Here is a 20,488-nt window from a genome sequence, read left to right on the forward strand (position 1 = left end):
AATATCTGCAAGAATTATTACATTTAATAAGCTTGGTATCTGACTTGTACACTCACTTGTTCAGGTTCTGCCATTCATGCCATGTTTCTGACTGAAAGATAAATTCTGAAAGAAATCATAGTACTACAACTTCCTCTGGCTTTTACCCCATCCTTACCAGTCTTATCACCGCAACTAAATGCTGGCTATTTTTAGGAGCTTCCTTGCAACCATCTTGTCTTTGCAGCTAAGAGGAGGTTACTGGTTACACCTGAAGTAAAGTCACTGATTACCAGTGAATTAATTTCCTGCATGTGATGCAATCCAGATTCATGAAAACTAACAGCCTGCTGCAGTGGTGCCTTATCAGTCTGTGCTGTAGACTTGTTGTAGGCATTCTACAGGCCATCAGCTGTCTTCTGAAAAGCACAGCGTGGGGCAATGGCACCAAGCTCTCAGCACCTCATGTACCTGAGCAGGCTCTCTAGATTCTGCCTGTAGAGAGAGGAGAAAGATGAGGTCCTCTAAAGTGCAAGGTATGTCACCCAGATTAATCTCTGCACTAACTTTTGTGCCACAGGAGCCTGATCGCTTCACTCGTCTTCAATCCAGTTCCCTTTAACACAAAATGTGACTGATTACATTGTTTCCCCCAAGGGGCACTTGAATTGATCAACTCTTGCCAATATGTATGTGATTATTTTGCAAAGCTTGGTCAACTAGATAGTTTAACTAACTCCTAGGTCAGATGTCCTGGAGGGAAGCACAGAGTTTGATGGTGAGGACATTTAACATTTACCTCCTGGTGCCAAAGTTTATTTTGGGGCAAGCTTTTCAATAATTTCAATAAATTTCAATAACAGACTTCTAAGGATATTGTTCTTTTCAAATAACTTGGCTATTATTACAGTGTGCCTACCAATTTTTATCTGGATTAACACTGTTTATTCCCTGTTACAGTGGCTCATGATAACATGGCATGGGATAGGAGAAAGTATATCTGCAGCCACTGCGGCAGAGCACAGGAAAGCCAGGTAAATCCTCAATACCTTGGATACTTACACCCATACATCATGACTTGCGAGAAAAACAGGATACAGCAATAGGAGCATGATACAGAGTGTTCTTGTGAACATTTTTGTGTGATTTTAAGTGAGTTTGATACTTGCATAGAATTTGGATACTTTTTCTTCTCCCTTCTTTCCCAAAAACTCACACAGAAGCTTACTTTAAAAGTAAACCAACTAAAATAAACAGCACTCATTCTGTTGTGACAACAGCATAGGTATCACAGTTCCTGTAAATATATAAGTTAATTAACAATAAAATAGAATCACCCCTGGCCCAGCTACTTGGCTCACTGGAGTGATTTATACCCATATCAAAACATTGTTAGATGATGAAATGTGGAGAAGGATATTGCATGTAGTGGTGGGTCTGTAGCTGACCACAGATCCATGGGCAGGAGTCCATGAAGGCCAATACGTGCACAAGCCTGTCCTGCTACAGGTGATCCTGCCTCTGCCAGCTGTCCAGCCTGCTGCCTTCTCTCCATTCCTGGCTGCTGCTGCTCCCCATCTCTCTCTCAGAAGCCAGCTATTGCTTAGAGATGCCCAGAGTCAATGGATTTCAGTCATATGTGACCTTTTCTTTTTTGCAGCTGAGTTATACACAGCGTGTGCAGAAGCTGCAGTTAAAGACTGTCAGCAAAGATAGTGCTAAGTGTTTAACTTTCTATTTTTTTTTTTTAATGGACTTCACCCACCATGCTGAAAGGAATTACCATTTCTGGGACATCATACTTGTACTAGCTGAAATTTATCCTGGCCAAGGGGTTTGGGAAAACATTCATGTGCTAGAAGCACTATGGTGACTGAAAATCTGACATCACTGAAACTGAATTGGTATGGTGTCTCTACATAAAACATCTCTTAAGCAAGCATCTGATAAAATGTATTCCTTTATAGTTCCTGACTTTCCCAATCACTGGATACTGCTAGTGTATTACATACCAGCAGGGAAATGACTGTTTTTTTTTTTTTTTCAGAATACTTAAGTGAATTATGCATCCTGAATTATAGCAAAAATCTGTAAATACATGGCTTTTTGTTTAACTTCCAATGGATTCAAAAATTGGATAGTGTATATAAAAATTTTCACTTATAGACTTTGGAAATAACATTCTATTGCACATTTGTATCTGTATTTTTATAACAAATTACTCAAAACAATATACATCTCTCCTGCTAGGAGGGCCGTGCATCACTAACTACTTCTGACATTTCATTGACATCTGACAAGTGCCTAAAAATGTCAAGAAAGATTCTCATCTGCTGCTGATGTTATCTTTGTAGAAGACAATTAAGCCATTGAGACTATTGATTCAATAAAGGCAGTTCTGGCTGACAGCTAGAGGAGCATTGGCTTCATCATACTTAGGGCACTTACCAGTGCCTTTACGGAGCAGGTGTTGGTTAAAATCCCGAGCCAAAAGCTGCCCCCAGAAGCATGGGAAGCCTTGCTTCCTCATAGGCAGGCACTAGCTTTGTTAGTGACATGGAGCAAGTTAGAAATTGAAATGACATTCAAGGCTAGGACCTGGTGCCTGATGGACACATCACTGGAGATGACCAAGTGACCTCTGCTTGGCAAGGTGCTCTGTCAGCTGGGCTGCAGTGACACTGTGCCTCTGCTGAGCCTGTCCTCGCTGCAAAGCTTAGCACTGCAACTGAAACCACCGGGAACAACTCACTCAGAAGCTTGAGCATTTTTATCATTGGCCTATATTCCTTAAATACTTTGGGGAAAAGTAATCCCTTGTCTGAACTCTTGGATCCCTTCAGCTAACAATTAATTAAACTAGATGTCTCTCAGGCATTTTCCATCTCTCAGGTTCCTATTTCAGTTTAGTTAAAATTCCACCTAAGTCATTTAAATGAAATAATTTCCTTTAAAAAAAAAAAAAAAAAAAAGAGAAAAGAAAAAGACAAATGATCACAAAGAACGCACCAGTTCTCCGTGGGTCAGGCTTCTGCTTTTTCTGCATTCTCCACTCTTGCTTCACTGCTGTTTGTAAGAAAGGATAATTACCATTAGCAAACCACTACATGATGTCTGGTATTTTAATTACCCTATTAGTTAGACCTGGCCAGAAGAAATCTTCAGAACTACTGTTTACTGAAGAGCCTGGTTACACCAGTGATCACAACATGGCTACTGCTAGAGTTAGCAACGATCAATCAGAAATGTTGGAAGAAGTGTCTTAAGTTAGCTGTATCTGCCATTTAGCTAACATGTTTTATATTACTGTGAAAAATAATACAAAAAAAAAAAAAAGCATAACTAGTATTATACTTCAAGAGAAAAACTTTTTTTTGTTCCTAGTAAATGAAGGCAGAAATAATTCCTTGCAGTATCAGACAAGAGTAGCAGCATCCTGGTATTATCTCCTAGTTATATTCAATTAACATGGAAGGTTAAACCTTGTAAATCAACAATATTAGCTCTGAAAAGGACAATTTGTTTTTTAAGAACATTCCAGTCTGCAAACACTTTTTCCAGTGAAAACTGAGCAATTACAATAAGACTCTGTTTTGGTAAGAAAATAGGAAATGATGCTAAACAAAAGGGAATGTTTATTTAGAAATTCCAAGGCCATTAATTTATATTAAGAAACTGTTTGTGCTCAGAGACTAATCAAAAGGTGATGTGAATCATTGATCACAAAAGGACTTCATAGATAAGGAACAAGTGCAGTGCTGGATGATTGTATTATATATTAACAACTTTCATGAGCAGCTTTTGCTGATTCATTTGGCAGGAAGTGAGCTGCCAAGAGAGATTTCTAGGGAAGGAACAATCAACAATATTTTCATATAAAATAACCTCCAGTTACTGTATTGTTCTCACAACATTTGATAATGAATGCTTTCCTGTTTAAGAAAAAACCATAAATCACAAAAACAAAGGCAGATCTGGTTTAGTGTTACATGGCTAAAAATACACACGCAGCCTGGCAAAGTAAGAGGAGGGTCTGATCAATTCAGAAATTGGAAAGCTGGTAAACGCTCCCTGTGAAATCACTGCACAGCTGGAAATTAACAATATAGTATCCGCTATTCTTTTCCAAGGGGGGGAAAAAAATAAAAATCTGTCCTGTTATCTACCTTCTCATTAGGAAGTTCATTGGACACAGCATGGCTGGGGTTTACTCTGGAGAGCAGGGCTTGGTTTCCGTACAGGACACCAGCACCTCTGTGCATACCAGAGCTGACCTCTGGGAGTGGGGCTTGTAGCACATAGGGAGGCTGTTGTAAAGGACAGGGAAGCCCAATGGTTTGAATATTGCACTCTAGCGAGTCCACAGTGGTCAACGTGCTGAGTCCAAAAGTCCTGTGCAATCCAGCCCGTGCAAAGGAGGTTTTGCCCATGATGGCAGCAGTAGTCATTTAGATCTCATAAACTCTTTCACAGGTATCACCAATGCAAACAGACAAGAAAAAATGCCTATGATGAATCTTAGTATCTTAATTATAGCTTGATGTATGGCGGACTGATCCAGGAAGCAACTGTAACTCAGATTCCCCCAAAAAACACACAGGAGCATGTGGTGAAGAGAGGAAGGGAGAGAGAGAGAGAGCGTGTGCCAAGGAGCCCAGTAGAGTACAAGATGCTGCAGTATCTAACAGGTGGTCAGTCTCCTTTGCTTTCACAGGAAAATTCTTAAAGGGAAAAGACATATAGAAACCAAACTAGTCTGTAGAGCTAATTTTGTTTTTAAGTCATTGGGCTGAGAAAAAACAAACAAACAAAAACCAAACAAACAACAAAACCAAACAAACAAAAAAAAAAACACACAGATGTGCTTGTTCTGCTCTTGCTGGATACCAATTAGATGTTATTCACGACTATTTGTATCTCTCTTTAACACAGACTTCCCTGCTACTAGATTTTCTACAGAACTTGTCCTTAAATGCATAGTAACTAACCAGGGGAATATTTAAGAAGAAATCCTTATCAGAGAGAGTAATAAATATTTATAAAAATTAAGAAGGAAAAAATAAATTCCAAGTTATCAACCATAGGTTTTGATTCAGCACTGCACCTTGCAGGGTTTTGGAACAGCATTTTTTTTTTTTCCCCATCGTAAAACACATAGCACTTCTCTGACTCAGGAAACAATTACAAGGCAATATGAAAATACAGTAATGCAAAGGAAAACTGCCATGAAATACAGAGTTCCACCAATTTTACAACAAAGGACCACCTGAGAATGTACTGACAATCAAAATGCTGTCATTCAAAATTATTTTAAAAATTCCAAGGAAAACATTTTAAGATTAATTTTACAGCATCTTGAAATGTTGTGATAGGTCAGCAAAGTTAATTAAAATAAGCAGGTCCTAAAATCAAGATATAGATCATGTGATTAACGTAAATATAGGCTTCAGAAAAAGGTTTAAAGCACCAGACAGTGATAATGCAATGAAATAAATACACTCTCACCTCTCCCAGTTGATCTCATCATGAGAACACAGACATCACATCTCTCAGTAAAAATACATCGTAAGATTTTGGCTGTTCTGATAACATAGCTCATCTAAATGACAGATTAACCAACGTGAAGCTACAGTCTGCCTAACCGGCACTGCAAGAATGATGAGTTTGACTAATTAATCATGGCAAAAAGCAGACAGTGGGAGCCTCAGAAATTCCTGACTTGAGAATTAGTTGTTAATAACATAAAATATTCGAGTCCATTCACATGTAAATGCCGTGATTTAGCATGACACTGAGTATACCTATAAAGAAATACAATACACAAAATTGCAGACCAACAAATTACATTCAACATTGTAAACAGATTTTGATCATTGAAAAGCTATGATTTTAAGTCCAAATGATTATTTAAATTTTCCCCTTTATATAGATCTCAGAAAATATGTATTCAATGGAATTAATTAACAACAAATGCAGAGGTATAACAACTCCTTGTCTCCATTTATCCAGGAAAGATGAAAAAGATTTGTGGGCTTTGTTAAGAGCGAAAGCAAAGCATTTATCAGTTCAGGAATTACATTAGATAACAAGAGGAACATATTGAAAGTGTTAGTAGGCATTAATTCCTCCATTCACTAGCTACAGATACATTTATAAGACAAACTAACAAAAGAGACTTGCAAGATGTAATCCATGGAAAATAAGATAATAATAATAATAAACCTTCACCAGTACTGGACAAGTTTACATTTGCACTGCATGTAGTGTCAGTAAAGAAATTAGAAGGCAAACAATTATCTGACTTAAAATAGATAATAATTAAGATTACTTATATTTTCTCACCTATTACTTCATTACTAGTGGAAAATAGAGTTCCACAATGAGGACATAATATTTGTTTGTTTGTTTTTTAACAAGTAGAAGTGAAATAAATGAAATAAATGGTGAATCTGTATGTATGGTATATCAATTTATATCATAATTTTAGGTAGTGTTTTTGTTTTTTGTTTTTAACTACTAACAGGCATTGGAGAAATGTTTAAATGTTTAACTGTGGTGGTTGTCACTTTCTAAAACAAACTTTGACTTGCTTCATAGATTTCAAGTAAAGGAGAAATGTGTCTTCCATAATTAATTTTCTTAGTGAGTAGCAATGCATGGAGATGCTGCCCCATGGGGAGGGATGGGGGAGGAAGACTTACATTAGCCATTACCTGCCACCCCTCTCCCCCATCTACATAAGCTTTACATTTATGGTTCCTTTTTTCTCCCAAAGGCCACATGTAGTTTTCAGAGGTTATGAACCGAACTGCGTAAATTTTGTCAACTGAAACTTCTCTTGCAATCTCTCCCCCCCATTTTTCTTAAAAATCTTAGGGGAAAATTTGCTCACTACAGGTACAAAATAATTAGGGCTTCAGATTCTTTTTATTTATTTATTTATGCTTTGATTACAAATTTGCTTTCAAAAGACACACAGGTGTTTTCCTCACCTTGTACAGGCCACTGGCAGCTTGCAGCCCACCACAGACTGCTGGCCAGGCACCATAGGAAGGAAAACCACCCCAGAGCTGCTGCACCCTTAACTCTGAATTTCCCTGGTTTTGTGTGTTTAAGCCAGACACTTAATGATTTTTTAAATGTAGGTTTTGAGTTTGAACAGTACTTTAAGTACTAAACTGTCTCCTTAGTGTTTGGAGGGGATTAAGTTCAGAGTTCATTGTGTTGTCTGTCATTTTAAAAAGATTAGATAGTTTAGTTCGGCTCCTACCGGCAACGTGAAAGTCTCCGTATTTATTGACTGTCTGGAGTCATTATCAAAGCTCCCAAAACCAATCGACACCTTGTAAACAAAAATCCCATTATTTTAGTGATCCTGATAAGATTTACATTGTATCTGCATTTTTGTTATGATTGATTGAAAAGTTAGAGATATTGTTAGTGTAACAGGTTTTGTAACAAATGATTACAGATTCAATTAACAAATTAAGCTTCACACTGATTTGGAAAACTCAAATGAATGTGACTCATCCTGGCCTATATCTGATGCAACTTGTAGTTTGGGGCTTGGATCAGAAAAATTCTGAGAAATGCTTCAAATTTTCTTCCAGGAAAAAGATCCTCTAAGAAGAAGGAAATAATATTCTACACTTGGGAATTTTCTTGTGACAATTCACGAACTAAGAAAAAATATTACATGAAGGAGCTTGAAGTACTAAAATAGTACATTATAGGCATGTAGTAGGAAAGCTGTGTGCTACTAGACTACTGTTATATAGTTTTTAATTTGTATGAACTGCTTATTCTTCAAATAACTTTATTTCAAAGTTTAATTGGAGACCCAAAATTCAGAGACATCCTCAAGAAATGACTGAAGTGTTTTGATTGGTTTTAAGAAGTGACAAAGCCAAATGACAAGGCTGTCAACTGAACAATCCATGTTTGTAACTAGTACCCTGATAAGCAGTCCAGCATGAATCAGAAATTATAAATACAGCAGTGTATTTCTGAAACAGGATGATGTATTTCATTTAGTTAATTAAAATGAGATCCACCATTGAATTATGAAGTATAACTGACAAGCTAAGCAATTTCAATTTAATTTGCGAATTTTGGCATTTTATTTATTTATTTATTTTTATAACCACACTGTCATGGAAATTTATTTTATTTCTTATTTTTTAACCATGATCCAGAAAGGAAGCAAGTTAAAGTCTTTTAGGGGAAGTGAGGTTTTTCTTAGACTTACTAGCTGGCTAAGAAAAAAAATTCTGAATACACAGCTTATGCTGAACACGTCATGTAAGGTTCTGACATAGACTGGTTTTAAGAAAAAAAACAGTTCCTGTTAGATTTCAACTCTCGTTGTGAAACAAGTCATTTTCTATAGTGATCCTTTTAGTGAACTTATGTTTGCTGACATTTGCTAAATACTTGCTACTGCAGATGTTAATCGAATTGTGTTAATAAATCAGTTTGTTAAAACCTTGCATGTTTGACAGTGCAAAGGTATCCTGTAATCTATGACAAAAGAATCAATAGAAACACATGAAAACATTACCACTGTGGGACGATATTGATTTTTGTCTTAGAAACACTTACTTAGCTCCTGAACCAAATAATTAAAATCAATGGAAAGTCTCCCATTGACTCCACTGGGTTTGGGGTCAGATTTCTAGACTGATAAATCTTGATGCAGGTACTGTTTCACAAGTTTGTAGGCATAGAGCAGAATGAGGTCCTGATCCAAACTGACAATTTCCAGACATGCCTGTGATGCAAATAACAGTAACCACCCCCTCCTGGGGAGGGCTACTACATTTTTATCCTCACAAACATTCATTCACCTGGAACTGTATCCCAAGGATAATTTTAGTATAGATTTCTCTCAATTGTAATTCTACTGCATGTTTTCTTAGGAAATACAGATTAGACGGTAGCTTGTGTATCTTAGTTCTTCAAACTGAAATCCTCCCCCATTTGTTCGTATTTTAACACAATGCTTTAAGTAGTGCCCTTTCCCACTAGAATAATTTCTCAAAGAATTTATAACCTTTAAGGTAAAGGTCTGCATAATGGGATTATAACCATAACAACTACACAATAGCATCATTAAAGGCACTTCAGTTACATTTACTTTCCCAGTGCTTGAATTTATTGCTACACTGTAAAGTCTCTATTCATAAAAAAAATACATTTAGCTCAATTTATAGAGCTGACTTTGCCTGAGAGAGATTAGAACTAAAATGATTTGAGATAGAATCAAAGAATTCCATCTTTTTAATGAGTCTGTTAAAGGCAGGAGCACCTAATACAAATATTTAACTCTGCTGTTGAACACTACTGACGAAGTCATCAAGAGGAAATTTATAGGGAGCTCTAAAGTCACTTGACAATGATTTTCTTGGGTTATGACTTCTCAAATTGCTGTTTATTGCCAATAGCACTACATTTCAACATAAATAGGATTCATGGGATTAGTGCACTGTCCTGGTAAAGATGTTTAATCTTCACTTTGAATGAGCTATGGTAATTGAACCCTTTTATTTTTGTGTAAGAAGTGCCTTTAAACAAGGATAGCTATTTTTATACTCACTAATGAATCACCAGCTCAAAAATCTTTTTGGTCAGATGCCAGGCTTGCCTTATTACTAGCTGTTCTTAGTAAATATAATGCATGAAGTGATGGGGGGGAATTGGTGAAGACAAAATGATATTGTTACTTAATGTTCTAATACGAAAGAAGACATTAACCAGCACTGCTTAAAATACTTCAGCATCAATAGGATTAAAATGTGTAAAGAAAAGAAAATCCGTTGGCCCCTAAGTATCATATCTGGTCAGTTTAGTGTTTAAAATGCCACTTTCACTTTTTATTATTAGGTTGATCAACTATTTTTGTGAATGGACTGAAGCACAGCAACCTTAGTAGGGAGTTTGAGACAAGACTCTAAGGTCTGGGATGAGTCCAACTCTTCTGAAACTCTTTTCAAGAAGAGTTGAAGAAAGCTTATGCTTCACAATGTGATGTGCTTTGTCAGAGCCCAAACAATTCCTAATCTTCCAGATAAAATAACTGAACGAGGTTCCCTGCTTGTTACTTCATCCTTCCTACCGGTTCGAAAATGACAAGCATTTTAAAATCACTCTAAACAGTTCAGTACAACTCACTGCTTCTTATGGTTAGAGTCTCTTAAAGCCTCATGCCACAGGTAGTAGTCAACATCTTTGGGATGGGCTCAGGAGCATTTTTGCTGTGCCTTTCACTTCTCTTTCCTTGGCTCCAGGGGTCATTGCAGCACCGTTTGCAGGCCAATTTCCTGAGAGGATGAGCACACCACACCTCTAAGCACAACCTATCCTTTAGGTAAGGTATGCCTTTTGGGAGGGGACAGGGAGGAGGGAATTAAAGAGGTAAATGATACTGAGTTAACATTTGCTGGTTTCAGCTTCTGAATTCTGAAACCTTATTTTTGTTCATTTTAGTTACTTCACAGTCAGAGTACAGTGACATCTATTTCACTAAGACATCAGAGGCTACACCTATAGACCTGGCTACACACAGCAGGGCTGGGACCTTTTCTAGGGCTATGTGGGCAAATGGCACAGCACAGCTCCCATCCACACAGCCAAACAAACTCTGTTGTGTAACAGGATAGGAACCAGCCGGTGGCCTCTGCCATGCCCTGAGATATGCCCTGGCATTGCAATGAGGATAGCTGGTTGTTACAGGCAAATCACTAGAATGACAGACAATAAAATTAAGACATTGCTGCCACGCGCCCTCTCCCTGGTTTTGTCCATACAGATGCAGCCAGACAGATGTCCATCCATGGGTGCTGTGATCGGTTTGGAGTCTCAATTGCACCAGAAATGGCAGCATGACCACTGTCCCCCACCACAACAAAGTTTTCAAAGGATCTGAAGGCCATAGAAACTCATTGACAGGCACCATTTCCCAAAGAGCAATGCAGGGAGGATTTGCTGAGGATGTACCCTCACAACCCTTTGCCCTAACAATCCTACCAGGTCAAGAGCTTTCACAAGGTCCCAGCACAAAGTAATGGGGCTCTCCTCACTTAAAAACACTGCAGAATCTAGTCAAACAAAAGTTTTTCCCAATTATGTTTAAAATTCCCTCATCGCAGAGAGAGAAGCCTGTGAGGCAGGCAGCGGGAAGGGGGGCAGCAGTGGCATCTCAGCTCCCTGCTCTCCCGCTGGAGAAGCCAGGCCTCCACAGTGGCTACCACTGTACATCCCCAGGCCTGGGCAGGGGGTGACTCAGGGAAGAGCTTGGGAATTGTGTGGTTCTTCCTGTTGGGTATCTTCCTAGAAGTTCTCATTTTGTACATGAAGACAAGTTCTTGTTTTCCATATTGAGAAAAAAAAAAAAAAAAAAAAAAAAGAATTTTTTGTCACTTCTTATTTCTATCACGAGGAACAATGATGTAATGCCTTCTGATTTTTTGTGACTGCCAGTAAGCTGCTGAACAACTTTTGGATGCCTTTAGAAGTGTGCCTTCTTGCTTCTAATGTTCCCTAAAGTTAACATGTAAATTCATAAATATTAAGACACCAGATAAATATGAAAGCATTCATCATTCCTTCCTTCTTTTGGGAAATGATCTCATTTGCTTTTCCCTTATTCAAATTTACAGATTTTGAGACAATAAAATTCAGATTTGTAGGCCAATGATCTAATTTGGTTCATTCTTGTTAATGTTAATTCTTAAGTTTCTCAGGAAGGCAACATGGAAGCTCTTTATGAAATTCTGAAATGCCTGGTTAGGAAAGTAGAAATGTCATATTTCTGATCTTCACCCCCCCCCTATGATCTCTTGTGACAACTCCACCTATGTTAGGGTGCAGCTACAATCTTCTCTGCCAAAACCATGTAGCAACATTTTTGAAAACTGGTGAATGAGTGTTAAAATTCATCCAAAGCATTTCACAAATACAGAAATAATCTCTGGAGAAAAATATTCAGATTGCATTAGTAATATATCTGATAGCCAGTACCACTCCTTACCTATTTAAGATCTTTTTTTTTTTTCATAACAATCCTTACAAAAATCTGGTTACTCTACCTAGTTTTCTAGTTAATCTACCTAGTTTTAAGACAGCTGAACCAGTGATATGCTAGCAACGATTGATGCAATCATGAGTCATGACTACAGATTCAATTTTTTTTCAGACTAATTCTTTCCCCCTATATGCCACAGTACATAGAATCTTAATTCGCAAACTCCAAAAACAGAAGTACACATTTTCAAATACATTAAAGCAAATGTTGTTAAGAAGGAATCTGGTCAACTTTCCACAGGTTAGGAGGAGTGGATTTTAGCAACCAGGTTAGGGTATGTACATGGATCAGACCTCTTTTAGACAAGACCAGGACTATTCCACTCTGCTGAAGTCCCTCAGTGGTAAGGTAGGTGCATATTTTAGTTAAACAACTTTAATATCATACTTGAGCTCAGGTGTGCAAGGGGACACAGCTGGTATCTCATTCCTGGAGAGATAAAGAGTCCTATACAGAATATAATGAAGCATAACAAAAAAAAAAAAAAAAAAAAAAAAAAAAAACACACACACAATTAAGACCTTTCAGGCTGGTACACTTTGCATCTTCTTTCTGCTAAGGGCATGGTAAAGCAGACCTGATGGGATATTCCCCATTGAATTTGCTGGTTAATTTAAGAGTCACTCACTCATTGACAAGTGTCAAGAATTCAGAGATGAAGAGAATTAGTTATCTCTACCTGCAGCATTTATGCAGTTAGCCAAGGCTAGCCCATTCACCTAGTCACTCATATTTAAAGTGCTGAGAGGTAAGAGGTCACTAGACACTCCCAATTCCTAGAGGTCTAGACAGGCTGTAAAGAAAGGAGTGTATAGGCTTTTAGAGAGTCAGAAGCATCTTATACTGACAAGCTAGAAGTACAGAGACCTACTCCAATGTGAGAACAATCCCTATCTTCCCCCCAGAAACCAAACCAACCAACCAGATTTCTACCTCAATCCCTCAAAACAGCTCTAAAAGACTTTGAAAGCATGGTTAAGGTGAAGAACGTGTGCTACCAACAGAAACTCTTTTTTTTAACATAAAAAAAAAAAAAAAAGTTTTCACACATCAGATTTTACACAATCATATAGGGCATAGATATCCTTTTTTATATTAGTCATTAAGAACAGAACTGGTCAGTATAAACAAAATACGTAGTTCACCAAGTGAAGACTTAAAGACATGAATTTACTCTGATAAGGATTACTATCAAGTTCTGTAAAACCATGCAGCTAAATCTGAACTACTCAAAGCTGTTCTATGTTCAATATTGAATCAGGTTTTAGAAATATAGCTGCATTGGATTAACTAGTGGATATTCTGACAACTGTGCTTGGATAATACATCTTATCGCACCCAACAACAGCTTGCATGTTTTCAAAAGCCTTATGTCAATTAAATACAATGTCATAACAACACATTAACTGGTTATCATACCTGCCTTTGGCAAACATTCTTTTAAGAACTATAAACATGCCAAGTGCTGTAAGCATCTTCTTACTCCAACTTCTTTACTTACTCAGCTGCCAGGTTTCTTAGAAATTCCAAAGCAGCCAGAAATGATTGCAGTTCCTAGTTTCTGCTTATATAGTAATAATAAAAAAATACATTTTTAATGTCCAAACATCTTAAAGTTCAAGGTAATTAATCATTGATTCTTAAAACTTATTGTAATGAAAATGCCTTTGAGTTCAACTTCAGATGTTCTTCTTTGTTGTACATGGTCTTTTTGAAGACCACTTAATACAAAAGAATTGAGTATCACAAAAAAAATAAAAGTAGAATAGCAAAGTATCTGTATCACCATAATGTATTTACTGTATGTACATAATGTATTTAATGTACTGTATGTACATAACGTATTTAATGTATGTAGTTATTATTCAAAAGACAACTTGTGTAATAAAAAGGAAAAATGACTGCATTTCAGTGAGTACAAAGTTACTTAAAAATGAGCTGTCATTTGCTTAAGAATAATTTTAAAAGACTGAACTTCTGTTAAGCACAATCAAGAAGCCAATATATAAATGAATTGCAGTATAATTGGTAGTAAAGTTTTCACTTTTTTAAACTGGCATCTGACAGCTGCTCAGGCAGCTGTGATGAATTTTCTCCTGTGAATCCCATTACTTGCAAAGCTTTCTTTTACAGAGTATTTTGTTGTTGACTATACTGCAAATAGCTTTGTTTGTATGGTTTCCATCTCTAAGAGCAAGTATGCCAAATACAGGATTAAGTGTTTTATTTTGTGTGCTTATTTAGCCCCTTCAGAAATTTGACTCCTGAAATCTTGCAACATTTTCAAAGTGCCAAGTGATGAAGAGGAATAACATGTTATGAACTTTTTATCCATGCTTACTATCTATAATGGGCATCATAGGACTTGATGTAGCCTTAATGCAATGCATGATGAGGGTTCTTGTAACACTGAAGAATCAGCACCTAGCCCTGTGCTACACTTACTCTACTCGTTTTCGTACATAAAGGGTCTAAAGAGGAAAAATCCTTCCTTAAAACTGGCAAGTGAATTGATTGACCATTCCCTAGCCTAACAAGCATGATCTTCAGATTGTTAACTGGGGTTAATTAGATCTGTGGCTGCCATTCCGATAGAGTCATAATCCATCTCTCAAATACACCTTGCTCTTGTGCATCTGGTAATAACAGTTCTGTACATGGTGAAGAATCGGAGTGGGTCACCAGCAACTGAACAGGTGAGATACCAAACTGATTCACAGGGTCACAATCTCTAAGTTTGGAGTGGTCAGAGTCAAATCCTTCCTTCCCTGCTCAAATACAGAGCCAGATGTACGATATATAATCACACTACCCAGTAAGCCACGCTGCTAAATAAAAGCACAACAATGTTTATTGAACAAAATTTGCTAACTTGTACGTCTCAAAGGGAAAAAGTGATAATATGAATGTCTTAATGAAAATAGTAAACCTTCAGTAACTCCCTGTAAAATCACCACTGAAGATGGACTATTCCACACATCACTTTCCCTGTTAGCAGGTCAGGAGTGACACAACCAGTGCTGTTGAGGACTGCAACAATATGTGTATCCAGAAACAAACAAGATAGCTTGTTCTCCAGCAGGTTAAAACAAGATATTGATTTGGAAAACAAAAACAAATCCTGCATTTGTTTAAACATGACAGCGTTTTGTTGTTACTCTGCAAGAGCCTGTGTTTCCAAATCACTCAAATGATCTCCATACCTTCTGAGCATCACAGAACCATGAATGAACATACTGTTACCCTCTTGGGTAAGGAAATGTCAACTATTTCATGGGTGGGATATTGAAGCATACACTTATTTTATTAAATAGTTTACCCAATGTTAAACTAGAGGTAAAGCAGAAAATTGAATACAGATTTCCCAAATCCCATCTCAGTACCTTCAACACAGTAACACCCAACCTTTGCAGAAATGAGTGCCTCTGGTTTATTTCTGGTACTTCCAGATTCTGATGGGGCTGGAAGTATTCCAACAAAAAAAAAAAAAAAAAAAAAAAAAGGAAGCAGAGAAGAGTTTAAAAAAATAGAAACAAATACAAGCCTAACCAAACTTCTTTACAGCCTCAACTGTGGTTTAAATTGAGGACAAGTCTGTATAATAATTTTTTCAAAGCAAGTCAATATTTGCATAAAAATATGTGATGTGATATAAATTTCCTTTAAATTATATAGGTTAATAACTACACCTAAAAATGGAAAGGAGAAAGCAATTTTAGAAGTCAGACACTTACATGTTCAATCTTAGTGCTAAACATAGTTTTATGAAGAAATTATTGCCCAAGAATTTAGACTGGCTGACCAGGACACAAGTTTCCTGGCCCTTCCCTAAACTGGACAAAGGAATGACAATGCAATAAAATAAGTTGCTTTTCTTGATAACATTGTCTTCTGGTTTGACATTCTCTGAACTAACTGCCAGGTCAGACAAGCACTGCTCCTAGTGCAAGAAAAGGGGCATGAAACTATGGTAGAGAACAAAGAGTGGTACAATGCTTTTCAGCAACAGATACCTGTCAAAGCAAAGAATCTAATGCCAAACCACATTAAATGAGGAAAATTTGGACACAGATCAAGGTGTATGTTTTTTTTTGTTTTGTTTTGTTTTTTGACTGTAGAGAGGAAGAAGGATCTCTCTCCTTTGTTTATATTTGCCTGGAGAAATTTTCCAGACTATTATCATCACAGCTGTGGGACTAGTATCAACACAGTTGTATTCTTCTGAGCAGCTAAGACATCTATGGAATAAAGAAACTCATCTCTGACAGAATCATTAATGCAAATCAGACACAGAGTGAGACTGTGATTCCACTATTAGACTATCTAGTAGGATAAGTTCAGACCTGATCAGGCATAGAAACATCTTGGTTAATCAGCTACGTTTATCCTTAAAAAATAAAATAAAATAAATAATAATAATAGATAATAACTTGAAGAACGACTGTGTGCAATGTTTTGTGTCACGGAGCCCTGCATTTCCAATCAGGTACAAGATTCCCTAAAAACAGATTTACCACCTATTGAAACCCCAGCCAAAAATTTACACACTTAGTATAGAAGCTTGTCTGCATCCTACAGTGTAATTGCTTCACCTTCCAGAAGGCAACAATTTGCCAAGGTAGGTGTTGTTTATCAGTTTAGCACCAGGCTCCCAAAAAGATGAAAACAGTTTGTGGTAAATATAATAGCTGGCAGTCTGAACAATAGCAATTAGGACAACAGCCTAAATCCTGTGGTGTCTCTGGAAAATGTGTGAACAGTCTTGCTAGTCTGCTGATAAGAAGTTTAAATTAACATGCATTAGTATCTCTGGGAGTCCTAGAGCAACCCCAAGCCAAGAAACTGTTAAACTGGTGGTTCTTCTGCCTTGCTGATTTTAGCTGGATTTAAACAGAACTTTAAAGGTGACGCCACGTTACATGCTTTCCTTAGCTAGGACACAACGTGTGTGTGTGAGGAGCGAGGGTCTGGGAGAGAGAGGAAAAAAAGAACGGACAGAAATAATTCTATAGTTGTAAGTCTCACCTTAATTGGAAAAGTGAATCTTTTAACTCAAATGATAAGGATTTTCATGCTCCCTAGAGTCCATAAGCCACAGACTGTCAAGAGAGGTGGACCCATCAGACATCTCCAGTGGCACATACAATACCAGCACCTACTTGAACATCTAAGATTTTGTACATATATATTAATTGCTATAGACAAGAACAACATCTATAGTTGCAAACAGCTGGAAAATATCAACCTTATCTAGACAATAATCGCTAACACCCCATTTTCACCCACTGCCCTTCCCAAAAAGGCAGTTGAGTGCGTTTTTAGGGTGGTGTGATGTTCCACAAAGCAGAACTATGCAAAACTTCCAGTTTTTGCAGTGCAAATATGTACGTGTGAAATGTTACATGGCTGATTAGTATCTATAAACTTGATTCAGAGCACTGATTATCTATATTGACTAACAAAAACCAGATTCCCACCACCACCATAGTGAAAAGAAAATAATTCTTCCTAAGGTAACAGCATGCATTTTCTTACTGCAAAATACTATTATTTTCAAAGTTTGGAGCAGTATGACAGTTTTGGAGGTAGATTCCCAAGTTTCACTTTTGGTACATAACCAAACTGAAAGAGAAAGGGAGGAAAGTTCAGCTTCTTTAATAAGTAGTTTTGAGAGATTTCTTGTTTTCCATCTGGCAGCAACAGTGTGTTCACAACAAAGCTCTGAAAAATGTTCAAAAATGCAGCACAGAGCCGTATATCCTATACCTTTCAGAATTTCCATTAGCTCTAATAAGTGACTGGTAGGGCCTATACAACCTCTCTTGTGGAAAATGTGGTGGGAGGCAGGAACTGACAAGCAGGAAGGCACAACGAAATGCCTCTCAGGGTTTCCCTGGCATACCAAGGCAGGCTGGAAAACACTGGAATAAGAACTGGATTATTTCATCTCTCTGAAGGACTGACAGGAAGGGGTCTGCCAGAAGCTCCAGTCATCCATCCCTACAGGTTTGGCCTCAGGGGCCCCCTCCTTCAGCACAAGGGCTCTGCTCAGGTCACAACACTGACTGGCTGCCCCAGCAGTTGTTTGATGGGATTTGGAGTAATCTCTTAATCTTGTTCATTGGCCCATACAGCAGTTAAAATAATGAGGGAAAAAAAAAAAAAAAAAAAAAAAAAAAAAAAAAAAAGCACTTTCTGGCCACATTCTGTTAATAACATGTTATTTCACAAGGAGACAATAAGAGAGTAGACACATTTTACTGCTGAATAACTTTTTTTTTTTTTTTTTAATAGTACTAGCAGATTTTAGTAAATAGAGAATGTGTTACATCATGGATTTGAGGGCGGATACTGGCATAAACTTCGTATTCTCAGCTTTGCGTCAATCACGTGGTTAAAACATGCACCAGAAGCACGTGGGAAGGGGCAGAAACACACCCAAAGCTGCAGCTTCCCTGACTGGCAAGCAGATCTCAGGCTCTGCAATGGACAGACATCTATCAGCCACCATGAAACCAGCTCATATTGAGTAAAAGGGCCAATACAGTTAAGTTAGATACTGCATGGGGCGTGGAAGAGGGTGGTACTGAAAACCAGAGTCAGAGCAGAGAAGAAGTATTACTGCACAGTTTGAATAGGCTTCCTGTGGCTGCCCACGAAGACTAACATCTGGCAATGCAGCCTGTTATACTGAAGAGGGAACTCCTTTATCAGGGTTACAGAAAATAGAAACCACCACAAAGGTAGGAGAGCAGGTTCATAAGCTCTAGCCAACATCTTACAAGAACTGCTGATCTTGTTAGTCTTGGACACCATACCTTAAGCTTATTTAACACATGATTATATAGATAACTATCTATCATTTGAGATTTGCTCAAATAGCTATCAGCCTAAAGCATATGGATTCAAATTTTTAGCGTGTTTTTATAATGCAAGCAGGCATCACAGTAGTTTACACCAAGTGAATCCCAGTTGGGTTTGATTTTTGTTTTTTTGGTTGTACAAGTACTATTTTGTTTTTCATCATGGTTTACATAGTAAAAACAGGCAAACCATGTCACTTTTAAAAAAGTGATAAATTTAAAAACAAGAAGTGAAACTGTGCAGATACCTGAAACTACACCAATTCTGCTAGCTTTGCTACACTACCAACAGAAATAGTTCTGTCCTGTTTAGATAGACTTTGTTTTGCTACATGACTGCATATGCAGCGAAGTGATATCAAGTCCTGAGGGTCCACTCCTTTGATGAGTTAAGCACACAAAGGCCCACATTTTGATGCAATCTGATATCATATATTTAAGTCCTAGACAAACTGCAACTGTGAGGAAGTGATAAACAGAACTTCCTGCACAAAGCTGCCTGAGATAACACTTTCCATGGACTGGAAAAAAAGAGACATGATTGCTACAGAACTAAAAGGGAACTGTTCTGCTCTTAATAAATAACCCTTTCTTTTTCACGTGGCTATTGCAAAAGCCTAAGCACAAGTGACTAAGATTCAGTAAGCAGTAAAGCGGTGCTACTCACATATTTCTGAAATGATTCTTTGAGGAACTACAGCAAATTCTTTGCTCTTCAGAGGCATATGCTCCTGAAGTCTTTATGCTGCAGCTAGAGAAATGTAACTCAGAAACCTTGCAGCTAGCAATGGTTTTACTTCAATTTTTAAAAGAAATTCTTAAGAAATCTAAACACAAAATATTTAGTCAAATAGAAGAATAAGGAGTAATTGTTTAAAGAATAAGACTATTTTCTCCAATGAGGGAAAAATCCTATAGAAAACATGACTTCTCATGGAATTGCCTTTCAATTTTTCATCAACATCAACTCAAAATATATTACATTTCTTGGAGTTTAAGTTATTTTGAGATTACTTGGTGAATATTTGAGAAGTCAGTTTTTCCTCCCAGTAGAACTTGTGGGGAAGTGAGCTTCAAATGTAAGTACTTAGCGTGCACCAAAAGCCTTCTTGAATTAGGATTGAACATATTTTTAAATATTATAATGTTTCTCCATACATAAGCTGACAGACAAAATAAACTACGGAAATTAAAGGTGCACAACACATGCAATTTTTAAACATCAATAATTCATAAGAGAAAAAAAGAGTAGCACTTGCAAAATAGACTTGCTCATTGACACACACACAAAAAGGCAAATCACTGAAGCCTTGGAAAGATTCCACAGGGACTTCTACTATGCAGGCTTTTACTTTAACCTCATGCAGTGGGGTTCTTGAACCGGCCCTGACTCTGCATCCTTGTTCTGAAACCAGAAGGCCTCCAGGCTCATGACATTTCAACCTGATTTGGTAAGAAAAGAGTCTTTGTGAACTTTTGCCTTGGAACCATGACTCTTCCTCTCACATTTTGTCCTGTGCATGTCTTGCTATATTTTCAGCTTACATTCTTTTTCAAAAACACA

Source organism: Aythya fuligula, chromosome 7 (assembly GCF_009819795.1).
Source record: "Aythya fuligula isolate bAytFul2 chromosome 7, bAytFul2.pri, whole genome shotgun sequence".
NCBI classification, from domain to species: Eukaryota; Metazoa; Chordata; class Aves; order Anseriformes; family Anatidae; genus Aythya; species Aythya fuligula.